Source organism: Macaca fascicularis, chromosome 4 (assembly GCF_037993035.2).
Source record: "Macaca fascicularis isolate 582-1 chromosome 4, T2T-MFA8v1.1".
NCBI lineage: Eukaryota > Metazoa > Chordata > Mammalia > Primates > Cercopithecidae > Macaca > Macaca fascicularis.
Window position 1 is genome coordinate 88,442,408 of NC_088378.1, and position 13,817 is coordinate 88,456,224.

The 13,817-nt window shown below is 37.5% G+C and overlaps 1 pseudogene across 1 annotated transcript; it reads left to right on the forward strand.

Moving 5' to 3' along the window:
- Positions 1–674: 674 nt before the first annotated feature.
- LOC102140375 (acylphosphatase-1 pseudogene) lies at positions 675–1,536 on the forward strand (annotated as a pseudogene). Its single transcript, XR_012434356.1, has one exon. The product of XR_012434356.1 is annotated as an acylphosphatase-1 pseudogene (transcript).
- Positions 1,537–13,817: the final 12,281 nt, after the last annotated feature.

The following is a 13,817-nucleotide window of genomic DNA, read 5'->3' on the forward strand; positions in this document are numbered from 1 at the left end:
TGTGAGATAAAGAACATGTCTAGGACAGTATCTAGGACACAGAAGAGACTCAAATGTTATCCCTCTCATTCAAAAAATATTTGATGCATGAAATGTGTGGTTTTCAAAAAATTGCTGCTATTTTAGTTCTACTTTTGATTATTTCTTAGAATCTTTTTTTCCTCCTTGGAAATATGTAACCAAGTTTACGTACAAGTAAAATGGGTAATAAGATTTAATTCTTTAATTTTATTATTTTTTCCAGCTGTTGTTTTAGAAAAATGTTTATTTTTTTAAAACAATACGTGATCTTGGATGTTTGCAAACATTTTTTCATGACACAAGGAGACATCGATACCAACTTGTCCTTCATTCAACATTTATTAAGTACCTACTGTGCTCCAGGAATGATTCTGGGACTATGTACACAGTGGTGAATGAGACAGACATGGTCTCTGCTCTCATGAAGTATGAGAAGTGCCATAAAGTAAAAAAGACAGGGTGTCGTGATAGAGAATAATAGGGAAGTACAACTCTGGATTGGGTGGACAGGGAACTCCTCCCTGAGGAAGAGACATGTCAGTTAAGATGGAAGGAATAAGAAAGAGCCAGCCATGAGAGAGTGATGAAGAGTAGTAAGCCAAATGCCCTAAGGTCAGAAAGATGTGTTTGAGGAAATGATAAAGGTCAGTGTGGCTGGAGCACAGGAAGGCTGGAAAAAGTAGTGTGTGAAACAGCAAAAGACTAGCCCTGGAACTGATCATGCAGGGCCTTGTAGATCATGGCAAAGAGGATGGCTTTTCCTTTAAACATGGGAAAGCTATTGATAGAAAGTCAAAATTATAAAAGATCTGTCCCCTGTGATGTAATTTAGAAACATGAGTTAGGGATGATCACAACTTGGACTAGGTTGGTGACGTTCTCTGTGAGATGCACAGAGAAGCAAGTAGAAGAGTCATCTGTTTTGAAGATAAAAAGTGTAGGCTGCTAGTGAGCCGTTGGTCTGGTGGTCCCAGAGTGATCCCGGTGGCCAGTGGGGAAGACAAGGAGGATTTGAGCATGGCAGAAGGAGACACCTTGATATCAGTGGATTACGAAATTTTTGGGAAGGTGCAAGGGGTGTTTTTCCATAAGCATACTCAGGCTGAGGGTAAAAAGCTGGGATTGGTAGGCTGGGTCCAGAACGCTGACCGGAGCACAGTGCAAGGACAATTGCAAGGTCCCATCTTCAAGGAGCATCATATGCAGGAATGGCTTGAAACAAGGGGAAGTCCCAAATCACACATCGACAAAGCAAACTTCAACAATGAGAAAGTCATCTTAAAGTTGGATTACTCAGACTTCCAAATTGTAAAAGAATGGCCTGAATTTAAGTTTTCTAAGATAAACTCAGTGGTTTGGTTTTTCTTGTTAATAGAGATAGAACTATTGTGTGTTAATATTAGTATTAGTCAATAAGTTATTTTAGTGTCAGATATTTGAATGTTATTATATATTACCTATATGATGGAAGGATTACAGCTGTACACAAACCTAATCAATAAAAACGTTAGAACCATATATATATATATGCTTTTTCTTTTTTTTTCCTAGCATGAAATGGCTATGAGAGCTAAAGGAGATAGATGAATTCAGAACTATTTTGCAAGTTTCTGGCTTGAAAAATTGGATAGTTCTTGGTATCATTTGCTAAAACGGGGGGAAGTGAAGAAGGAGTAAGATGGTTATATTTTGTTTTCGGTGAGGGAAGATTAAAAGTTCTGTGTGGAGCATGTTAAACTGGAAATACCTGTGAGACATTCAAGTAGAGACAGCAAGTTGGCAACTAGTTCAGAACACACCATTCACTTGCTCAAACCCTCTATTGGTTCGTATCCTCGTTAGAATAAAATCTAAAATTCTTATAATGGCTGACAAGTCTTGTTTTGACCTCCACTCTCTTCTCAGATTCCATCTGCCTGCTTTCTTTCTCTCATTCACTGTGCTTCAGGCACATTTGTCTTCTTACTCATCACGGAAACTTGCCATGCCGTTCCTGTTCCAGAACATTTGAACTCACTGTTCTTTGTGCTACATAGCCTCTTCCCATGATCTTTGCTTGGCTCTATGGCTTATTCCATGCAGGTCTCTGATCAAATATTACCTCTTCAGAAATTCCTCCCTGATCACTCAACTTGAATGGCTTCTACCTTCAACTTCAACACTCTCTCCCCATATCCTGCTTAATTTTTCCCTAGCAATGAATGCTTCCAACATATATGAATATTTTACTTTATTTTGTTTATGACCTGATTGCCCACTTAAAAATAAGCCCCATGAAGGCAGGGACTTTGTCAACTCTCCATTATATCTCCCGTACCCAAGATAATACCTAGTATATTGTGGATACCCAATAATTGAATAAATATTAACTGAATGAATGATTATGATAGTCAGAGTGCATAGGAATGGTTGCAACTAGAATGTGCATGTGGGAGCCAAGTAGATGGTATGTGAAACTCCAGTGATAGCTGAGATGATCCAGGGAGAGTATGTATTATGAGTAGGGGTGTGCCAAAACTTAGTGCTGACAGACTCCCAACATTCAGAGGTTGGACTGAGGCAGCGAGGGAGGGTCAAAGCCAATAGAGACTAAAGGGTGACAATAAAAGAAGACTGGAAGATCTGGGAGGTAAACCAGGGGAGCAAAGAGGCATGATTCCAAAAAGAGAGTGCTATAGGATGGTGGAAGCAATCCCTTCTCACTAGATCTTTCTCCAACAAAGTTATTTATTAACTGTCACGTTATTACTGAGTTAATTTCTTGGCATAAGTAAAACCTAGTCATACATAGACTATTCCTTATACATGGAGATAAAGTATTCAAATAATTAATTGATGTTGTACATCATAATTACAGTCCTTTTATCAATCTCTTTTCCTATTACTGTTTATTGAGATACCTATTTACCAAATATGTACAAATATCTTTGTTTTTAAACTGCTCCATAAGATTATTTTTGTTCCTGCTGTCTGCTTTTTGTCATTGTTTGATATCACCATGTAGTTGTGATGAAAAACTGGATCGAGGGTAGGAAAGGGAAATGGTGAAGTCAAAGTAGCATCGGAATAGTTCATTTAGCTTTTAGAGACAGGCTACTAAAGAAAATGGTGTTGCCACTGATTACTTATGTACTAGTATCCTGAAAGTAACAAATACAGTATAGTAAGATCATAAAATCTGCTCAAAAACAGTGGGATAGATATTAATATTTAATCTACCAATATAGATGTAATAAATCAACCTTTCAGCTTGGGTATTACTTTAAAAAGTCTAAGTTTGACGTGATTTTCCAAAACATCATCAAAAAATTAATTTTACTTCATTGTTGGTGTCACCAAATAATTTCCTTCATTTTGAACTACTTCAAGAAGGTTTTTAAGAAATAGAGCCAAACACATATTTTCATGGTTGATTTTATCTGTCTTCTAATATCCTGACATTTTGTTACTCAGAAATGTATTTGAAGCCACAGTCACCTTGGCCACTGGTAAATGCCTGTTATTTGCTTCTTTCAGAAGAAACTGTCTTTTCAGTTCAGGCATCAAATACTGTTTCAACACTTTTCTTTGCCATGAAGAAAATGCTGCACTCTGGCATTATGGCAAATCATATACAATTACAGATTTTGCCTGAAGTTATTCCTTACTGGTCCAGGAATTGTTTATATTGCATAGAAACAGCTTAAGTAAAGTCATACAATTAATTAATATTAACTTTAAGATATCAACAAAATGGTTTCTCTTATAATTATTGTTTTGGATACAGGTAGGACAAAGTGTTCTGAATTTGTACCTTCATATAATTTTAGTTTGAAAATGTAAGGAATAAAGACCTAAAAACCTTGAGTCTTCTTGCTGTACATGGAGACTGTTCTCTCTCTCTTCCTTTGCTCTTTCCTCTTTATCTGTTTCTCTTTTGTTTCATAAAGATTTAAAGTCACACACAAAGATATTAAAAAACAAGTTAAAATGAATGTTAGACCAGCAAGACATGTGACACAAAGCAAAAAATAAAGGGCAGGAGAGTAAAACTAAATTAGGAGTGAGATTAAATCCTCAAATTGTAGCTACAAAACCCCGAGTACTTGTTAGAGGTAGACAGTCGATGCGAAACTAGGGCTTCTAACCGGCAATGTGAGGAAGGAAACACAGTATGTTTTTTAATAAGGAGAAATAATCTGGTATCCTAGGTTAATCACCATTATTCCTTACAGGGACAACAGAAAGATTTCTACACTTGGTCCTTATAGAGTGGAGACTGTGTAGTGTAGTGAACAAAGTTCTCAATAGCATTATCAGCGATTAACATAGGAATTATTCTCATATTGCCTTATAGCATTAAGCCAAAGTACAACTCAGTAAAAGAAATTCAGACCCATGGGGGTGGGGGATTAGAGGGATACTTTTAAAGTGGCCAAGGTGAAATGCCTCCTAGTGAACTATTATTTAGATTAGATAACATTTAGATGAATGGTAAGCTTTATATCTTCTATGGCAGTGATCTTCAAACTACAGTTTGCATCTGTTAGTGGGTAAAATTATTTCAGCACATTGCAACCAACTTAAAAAAAATAGAATAAACAAGAATAGTTTGAAACTGAAAAATCAGAGTGTTTTGATAAATATGTTAATATTTACTTCCATTGTGTGTACTGGGTCATGATGCAAAATGTACCTCCCCGTGTGGGTCTATTTAAAACGTTTGGAACATGCTGCACTGAGGTAATTTTCATAGATTATCTTCTTTGCCTGATTTTGGGGGAAGGTATTGCTTGGGAGTAACACAGATTATACCTCTTTGCAAGCACCTTGAGAGCTGCAATTCTGAGTTCAATTGTCAGTTAGGGCCCAGAGAGATGGGAATGGAGAGAGAAGTATTGAAATGCCTTTGGAGAAATGGAGATTACTGATCTACACCGCTATGTGTTGGTGAATCAAGACGGCATGCACCAGGGGTCCAGGAGACTTTGTTGAAATGAAAGAAAAACCTATATAATTGAATGCATAGCTTAGTATGGAGCATCTGCTATAACCCAGTTAAAAGTTGGAAGTCATCCATCCAAAATACTAATTTTGGGTCTTTTTTCCAGTGATTTCACTGCAGGTCCAGTGATAAGTGATAAGATAACTGCATAACTGTGATAAAGTAACATCATGCACAACCACAAGATTAACCCTAGAAAAGAGTACCCTTTCTTTCCACAAGGCAAGTCTCACTGATGCAAAAATCTATTTTCTTTCCTGAGAATTTGATTAGATTTCACCAACCACAATTAGAAAACTCAATCTTTTTCATTCTCACACGCTTCAAAAGTAATTGAGTGTTGAAGTGCTACAATTAGCAATGCCTCAGAAAATATGACTTCATACATGGTAATTTTACATTCCATTTGCCTCATAATTAAACCCAAGAGATATCACATAAGGGGAGGTTATAACAGCAAATGTCTTGTAAGATCTTCTACTTTAAATATGTACGTATATACATACACACATCGTGAATCATATTTTTCTCTGATCTTGCTTTATCTACCATCTGTAAGCTCCCTAAGGTCAAAAACAATGTTCCGCACTTTTTAAAAGAAAGGGAGTTTACTCAGATATAATCTATGTAGACTGGAGTTCACCCTGTCATGTATAGAGTTCTAATGAACTTTGACAAATGTTTGCTGCATTCTGTAACCACCACTGAAATCAAAGTATAGAGATTTTCCATCACCACCAAAGGGTTCCGTGTGGCCTTTTGTAGTTATCCTCCTTCCAGGCTCACAGTCCTTGGTAAACACTGATCTGTTTTGGTCCAGTTTTGTGTCTTCCAAAATGTCATTTAAGTTGAATCATACGATATGCAGTGTTTTGAGTCTGTCTTTGAGAATCATCCATATTGTCCATGTATCAGTCATTCATTCCTTTCTAATGTTGAGTTGTATTCCATTATATGCTGCTGACTTATCCATTCACCAGTTGATGGACAGTTATATTTTTTTGATTTTTAGTGGTAATAACTAAAGCTGATGTAACTATACACAGATTTTTGTGTAGAAATATGCCTGGGTTTCTCTTGGTTAAATGTCTAGGAGGAAGATTGCTGGCTTATATTGTGAATGTATATTAACTTCATAAGAGTAAGCTCTTCTTGACTATAATCATTTCTCAGTTATTTTTGCCAAGGATCAATGCAGATATGGAGGAAACTGGGTACATGTAAAGGGACAAGCCACCTATCAGCTATTAATTCCAATGAAATTATTACTGGAAAACTTGGGAATTTGACTGAGTTTGCCTTCTACCTCAATGTCTTTGTTTACTATGAATTGGCTACCAATATACAGTGAAATCACCCAAGGGCAGTAGAAAACAAGTTAGAAAAGCAACTGAAAATCTGGTAGATCCATAAGTTGGAAAATAAATGTCTCAAGAAGTAAGAATTAGCTATTAGCTTAAAAATCATGCACAGTTCTTACTTTTATAATCTTCATACTCTGAGGTAGAAAATTGGCAATATTTTCAAAGATGCCTGTTTTCTGTTAAAGGAGTTGATTTTACATGCAAGTAACATAAAAGTGACCTAGATTATTTCTTTTGAAAATGTAAATTAAAAAAACAATTTTGCATCTATTGTGTTACGTTTTAGCTGCTGAACAGAGATAGGTCAACAAACGCTGCCAAACTGAAGTGTTACAATGTGTTGCCATAAATAAGAACATCACTACAATAAGAAATTTACATTTTAATCAAACACAATTTCCAATGTGTCTTTCCTTTTGTTTTTTTAATCTGTAATATCTCAGTTATTTTGACTAAGGCTCAAAACTCCATCAACACAATGAAAAGCTATTTTTTTCTGTCTTAAGTGTTTAGATGAATTCTTCCAACTGAGCCAATTGTCAGAAGCTATTTTGATGAAGTGTTATTCACTGTAGAAATTAGAATTCATAAATGCAAAGATTATGTGAATGATAATTAGCTTTATTATCCGTTAACAATCAAGGTGTTATGGGGATTTACTCACACAGGTTGCTCTTTTAGAAATCTTTAAAATTTTTGAAATAATAATGTGCTTTTTAAAGCATGCCTTAAACATGCACTGTAGACTATGCACTTATTCATTGTCACTGGCAATTGCAAAAACAGATTCCAGAAGAGGATTCCAGAAGAGGAAGTCAGACCATACTTGGAAGGCAATGCTGAATTATCACAGATAGAGTCTTTGAATGGTGCTTAGCAGGGCCAGCATATGGGTCACTAAGGCTTACCCTAGGTATATGAACATCTTTATCACTCTGGGGTCTTGTACCCAGTAGGGCTGTTTGTAGGCATGGTCAGTACAGAAGGGCCTGTAGGAACGTACACCCTGAAACTACCTCTAGGAGTTGCCCTTACTGGTTGATACCTGAATTTTACTTGTTCACAGTTCTATACTTTTGTCTGGGGTTTTAGTTCCTATTAAAAACTATGATAAACAACATTGTCTTTTATATTTACATTTTAAAGTATTACATGAAAGAAGAACCAAAGAATAGGTATTGCCCAGAGAAACTGTAAGAGGAAGGGGAGATGTCACAGACTGGGAAGTTATAGTTCATGTCCTAGAAGCTCAATGAACTAGCTTTTACCTTAGAAATATAAGTCACTGTGCCTGCCCATCACAGACCCCTGTAGATACTGCCCAGCCACACCTGGGATGGACATTTGACCGAAGGAATAGTGATTTCCATTGGATATGCATTTGTCAGACCAGAGTTCCTAGAGGATAAATGATGGTGTTTTGAATCAGAGTGACAGCAGTAGACAGGGAGAGAATAACTAGAGTAATTAGAACCCAGATTTGCTAATTGATTGCTAGACTGTGGGTGGGGATTAAAAAAGATATGTTGTAAATACGAGGCAACAGATATAACAATGTAGGGCAAACTAGGATAGGGTCATATCTGGGAAGCAATTAAGAGGTGCATTCTGATCGGATTAGTTCTGAGTTGCTATCAAATATCAAGTAAACAGGTGACAGCTGCACAATTCTTGGTGTGAATGATTTAGTCCAACTTCCTGCACTAAGAGACTTGACCAACCTCTAGTGGCTTCTATCAGCCTAAGATCGTGTCCCTAGGATAACCCCAGCTTTCTTGAGAAAGCTCAATACTGCCAAAATAATTTATCATTTGTTCCAGCCAAAACCTGACCGTAGGCCCCTAGCCTCCCTTTTCTTGGAGCAGTTACTTTAGAAAACTTGCCATTGTCAATCCTTTATCTGCCCCTTTGATAAGTAAATCTTCTTTCACCCATAAATGTTTATATCTCAGGCTCTCCTTAAGAGCCTGAGAGCCGTCTCTTGGAAATATAAACATCTAAGGAGGTAGTTTTCCTGATTCTCAGTTCCTGTGGAAGGGTAAGAGCCTAACTTTGATGGACATCTTGCTTTAATTTGCAATACTTCATTCTGTCCTATAGATATGAAAAGTTTTTTTCTCCTCCTATACTCACCAATGAGCAAACTCGGATATCCTAATCATATTCGCCAACCCCTCACCACCCCACTCCTGACCTCCAACCCCTTAAGTACTTTTCCTTTAGCGTATCCCAGTATTTAAAAAGTCTCCTGACTTCTGTTTTGGTGGAGTTCAGATCAGTTTGCATTCAATTCTTTCTTCTCTACTGCAGTAATCTGAATAAAATCTGTCTTACTTCATTTCTTTGATAGATATCAAGTGGGAAGTTAATATATAGGTCAAAAGGTCAGAGGATAGGTTGAGGCCAGACATGTAAAATTGTAAGTCATCAGTACATGAATGCTATTTAATTCACCCCAGGAGAGAGTAGAGAGACAGAAAAGATTAGGAAACCCTAGACAAAGCAGTGGAGAACCTTTACATTTAGAGTAAGACATGTAGAAGAGGAAGGATCAGAGATCAGATGGAGAAGGAGGACCTGGAAAGAGGATTGACGAGGAGCTCAATCAGGTAAGAGGAAAACCAGGAGGTATGTTGTTGTAGAATCAAAGGAGGTGGGCGTTTCAGGTCAGGAGTGGTTAACTATGTCAGCTACTGAGAGGATGAATAATATAAGAACAGATAATTGATGACTATATTTAGCAACAAGGTGGTGTCAATGACTTTGACAGACTCCAGCAGTGGGCTCATAGAGCCAGAAGGTAGAACTTTAGAGAGGAGTGAACAGGGCTGAAGAAGTAGACAATATTGAGAGGTTCTACTAAAAAGAGAAGTAGAAAAAGGGAAATGAAGTGCAATGTGGGGCCAGTGGGGGTTTGCGTTTTTCTCTTAAGAACAAACACTAGAAATGGAATATTGATGATATGAAACAAAGGGGATAGTGCCAAAGCGAAGCCCTTCAGAAGGCAAAGGAGATGGCATTCATAAAAACAAGGTTTGAACTCTGATAGAAGGAAAGACACATTCTCCCTTTTGAGAAGAGGCAAGGAGCAGAAATGGGTGATAGTGGGGGAAGGTTTACAGATTTGGTGACATGAAAATGAGACAGCTCTTGTTTAATGGTTCTTATTTACTCCATGATACGTAAAGTGAAATCTAAATGAGACAAATCAGGGAAAATAGAAAAGTGAGCAAAAGATGTAAAATAGTCACCTCACAATGTAGCAAAAACAATGGGGAAATATTGTCAGAGAGATGGTGTTTTAAAGGCCCAGTGGGGTTTGTGGTTATGAATGTTATACAAAGTAGTCAATTTACCTGTGTAATGTCTTTTATCAATGCTCAGCTGTTTGGTTGACTACCTTAAATATTGGCATCAACCAGGGCTTTTATTTTCTACTGTTATGTTTAGTGAGGAGAAAAGAAGATGTGCTGATGGTGAGAAAATGGTGGAGTCCACAGGACAGAGGGTTTGATCAGGTTCAAGAATTTTGGCAGTGGGGGTATTGAGCAAGTGTTCTAGAGGATTTGGAAGTGGTGATTGAAAACCGTAATGTTTGAAATTAAGATTTTTGAAGGTGGAGCAATTTCTAGTGATAAAACATAAGGAATAGGATATAACCATAGTGTAGGTGACTGTGGTGGAATGGTGCAAAATAAATTAGAACCACAAGTGGATAATCTTGTAAGTGTTGAAGCTGTTATGAATGATGACAGAGTCTAGACGGAAAGCAAGACCATACATCGAAAAAGAGGGATGACAAAGACCCTAGTAGGTGGCAGCAAGCAGGAGAAAAACTAGTTGTGATATTCAAGTGGCCTACACATCAAGGAAGCAGGAAATGTGCCCTGCCTCCTCCCCGGACATTGGCACCACCTATCAGGAGAGAAATTCAGACCCTTTAACACGGATTACAAAGCTCTGCATGGGTTTTCCTTCCTTGCTTGCCTTTTCATCTTTTCTGGCATTACTCTTCTGAATACTACCCACATCCTACTCACTTCAGCCTTTCACTTTCTTGAGGAGCTCCTACATCTCAGGGCCTTGGCATATGTTATTTCCTATGCCTTAAATTCTTTTCATGTGTATGGTCCCTTCTTAACCTCACTTTACATGTCACTTCTCTTTTCTGACCTCACAAATGAAGGTGTTTCCTCTTATAATATCTTGCGCTTTTTCTTTGTGGTACTCATCAAAATTTGAAAGTATATATTTAATAATTGGTATATTTTTAATTATTTATTTTAGCTTCACGAAAGTAGGATATTTTCCCCGTTATTTTATTTGCAGAATATAACAGAAAACCAGGTACATGGTAAGCAGCAACTAGAGGAGCATAGTGGCTAAGAGTGCAGGCTCTGGAGTTAAGTTCAAATCCCAACCCCACCAATACTACTTAGGAGATCTTGGGAAAATTTACAACCCAATTTGTAAAACAGGGAAAATATTTATCTCACAGATACAGAGTAGATGTGAGAATTAGAAATAATATATCCAATTGTAATACCTACCACAGTAAATCCTCGGTAATTTTTTGCCAAAGGATGCAGTAAATAAACATTCATGGATTCAACTTTCTATTGTGGATTAATTTGCTATGGAAAAGAACTCCCTTTTAAAGTGATAAAAATTCTTTTTAAAAATTTATTTATTATACTTTAAGTTCTGGGTTACATGTGCAGAATGTGCAGGTTTGTTACATAGGTATACACGTGCCATGGTGGTTTGCCGCACCCATCAACCCGTCATCTACATTAGGTATTTCTTCTCCTAATGCTATCCCTCCCCTAGTCCCCTACGGCTGACAGGCCCTGGTGTGTGATGATCCCCTCTCTGTGTCCATGTGTTCTCATTGTTCCACTCCCACTTATGAGTGAGAACATGTGGTGTTTGGTTTTCTGTTCCTGTGTTAGTTTGCTGAGAATGATGGTTTCCAGCCTCATCTATGTTCTACAAAAGACATGAACCCATCCCTTTTTATGGCTGCATAGTATTCCATGGTATATATGTGCCACAGTTTCTTTATCCAGTCTATCATTGATGGACATTTGGGTTGGTTCCAAGTCTTTGCTATTGTGAAGAGACCCAGCAATCCCATTACTGGGTATATACCCAAAGGATTATAAAAAGCTGTTTTAATTGTACAACTATACTTAAACTATAAAAACTAGTGCAATGTGGGGCCTTAAACTATTAAATGAGAAAACTGGGTACTGTAATCTCAATATTTTTTTCTGGTTCTAAAATCCTCAATTATAAAATGGATCTTTTCCTCCTCTGTCAGAAAAGTAGTAGTCCTCCAGTACTCAAAACAGGGAGTTAAAAAAAAATAGTTGGAGGATAGTGGAATCATCTAGAAAGCTCTATCAAATTGCAGATGGTTTTCCTCTTCTGTTGCTTCTGATTCTGGCACATGTGGAGAGTGGGTGTTGTAGTTTAAAAACTTCCTCAGCTAAAGAAAGTCTCCTTCTTCTGGCTTTTCTCACTGTTCAGCTTCTGTTACCTGTCCTATTGAGAACCACTGATTTAGCAGATACTATGAAAGAAGAGATGCTTAGCATAAATGCATGTATAGCAGTCAAACACCACAGCTTTTCTTTTTTAAACAACACGATGGTTATGACCATGTACATGCATGAATGTACCATTTATTCTCCCCAGCTGGAATTGTTATGAATGTTGCTTTTTGGAAGATGATTCTATTCACAGCTCTGTGCAACTACATCTCTCCAATCCTTAGAACTTCTGTATCAAGTAGCATTTTATTATCACAAATCTCTCTAAATAGAATTATACTCTAATAATGATGTGAAAGGATTTCAGTCACTTGAATTTCCTTGTATTCTATTCAGTGAAATCCTATTTAGATTTTAAAAGGCAGCATATCTTTGAACTTTGTAGCAATCAAATTCCAATGAAAAATCATGACAAATCTAGGTTTCAAGTGTAAAATTGTGAATAAGTGACTATTTCCCTTCTTGTCTGGTCTGCTTCAATTCTTCTTCCATTTACCTCCAAAGCAAATGGAGAAAGGGGAGGGAAGGGAGATTCATAAACAAGGGAATGGAAATTGGGTCAACATGTTGATTGCTGACCTTAGCAACCACCAAGCTTTGGTATGTATCTGGAAAGTCCTAGGGGTGGATTTTTGATTTATTGACTTAGATGGTGACTATTGACCTGCTTCAATTTATGGCACTTCCTCTCCATGACAGATAACCTCTGAGGCTCTTGTTCTCTGCAGTTGCCGCGAGGGAATTTTCTGCAGCTTGAGGAGGACTTTCTGTGTCTCTTCTGCATCTTTAAGATTAGGATAATAATCTTGACTTTTTAACATTAGAACAGTTGTGACAATTGAATGAGAAGAGGTACCTAGTGGCCCCTAATAAACTGTAACAGCCACATACAAATGGAATTTTTTTTTTTTTTTTTTTTTTTTTGAGATGGAGTCTGGCTCTGTTGCCCAGGCTGGAGTGCAGTGGTCGGATCTCAGCTCACTGCAAGCTCCGCCTCCCGGGTTTATGCCATCTCCTGCCTCAGCCTCCCGAGTAGCTGGGACTACAGGAGCCTGCCACCTCGCCTGGCTAGTTTTTTTGGTATTTTTTAGTAGAGACGGGGTTTCACCGTGTTAGCCAGGATGGTCTTGACTCCTGACCTCGTGATCCGCCCGTCTCGGCCCCCCAAAGTGCTGGGATTTCAGGCTTGAGCCACCACACCCGGCCAACAAATGGAATTTTTAAGTGATTTTTAAGTGATTTTCTAGGTAGTTTCAAAATACTTGATGGTTATGTTGATGATGATGAAGTTAATGGTAAATGTTTATTGATTTTGGATCCTATAAATGCACCCAACAGGTGATACTGGAAATGGATCTATTATGTACCAATATGTATTTCCTCAAAATTAATATCTTGAAGCCTTAACCCCCAATGTAACTGTATTTGGAGATATGAACTTTATAAAGGTAATTAAAGTTAAATAAGGTCATAAAGGTGGGACCATAACCTAATAAGACTGGGATTCTTATAGGAAGAGAAAGAGATACCAGGGATGTTCATACACAGAGAAAAGGCCCTGTAAGGACATGGTAAGAAGGCAGCCATCTGCAAACTGAGGAGAGAGGTCTCATGAGATGGCAATCCTGCCAGCACCTTGACCTTGGACTTTTAGCCTCCAGAATAGTGAGAAAATACATTTTTGTTGTTTATATGTTTGTTATGGCAGCCCTAGCAAATTAATACAGGATCCTTATATAAACATCAATTATTTTTCACTTTCTTAATGATTTGTGCATACCACCACTAAAATGTTCATTTAAATAGAGAATCTATGGAAAAAGGCTCACCTAGTGTTTTAGGACTGAAATACTTAAAAGTAGTAACAGCAGACTCAGGATTACCAGATGTTTA